The sequence below is a fragment of the Gavialis gangeticus genome, unplaced genomic scaffold (assembly GCF_001723915.1).
Source record: "Gavialis gangeticus isolate Ggan-Ray unplaced genomic scaffold, GavGan_comp1, whole genome shotgun sequence".
NCBI classification, from domain to species: Eukaryota; Metazoa; Chordata; order Crocodylia; family Gavialidae; genus Gavialis; species Gavialis gangeticus.
This window is the reverse complement of record NW_017729030.1, coordinates 65,033,724-65,034,383: the sequence shown is the minus strand read 5'-3', so window position 1 is coordinate 65,034,383 and position 660 is coordinate 65,033,724.

Below are 660 nucleotides of genomic sequence, written 5' to 3'. Positions count from 1 at the left end.
CTGCGTGTGACCCTGCAGGCTGGGGTGAGGCACATGTTGGGATGGAACAACAGGAAGACAGAGGCTGGAAGAGCATTTTAGTAAGGTAGATAGGAGAACGTCAGGTCTTAGGAATGATGTGGAGGGGTAAGCAACACATCTGATGCCTGGGTTTAATTTAACAGTGCATTTTCTTTTAGGATTTGATCTGGGAAAATGATCATGATCTCTACAGCCGTATGATAGTAGTCTGGATTCTGTTACAGCCAACCTACATGGTACCTGGGAATTTCATGCCCAAGGCTGAACAGCAGAAAAATGGGGCAGATTTTAAAGGTGTTTCTGTGCCAAAAGATGAAGATGGGCACATAGTGTGATTTTCAAAAGCATCTTTCTTCATCCTTAAAAACCTTTCAAAATGTGCACCTAAACACCTTTAAATATCTAGCCCAAGGATGTAAGAGTCTGATCCAGTGTTGAAGTCAGTGGTAAAGCACCCATTGGTGCTTAGCAGGGAAGGTTCAGGCCATTTTGCTGCGGAACCATTAAAAACAGTTTCTTCCATTTTATTTCACTAAGTATTTTTCCCATGGAAAGGATATTCTCTAAAAGGTCTCATCAGACTAAATATCCCTTCCCAGGAAAATAGTATTTTTGGTATTACCTTTCATTGCCTTTTAA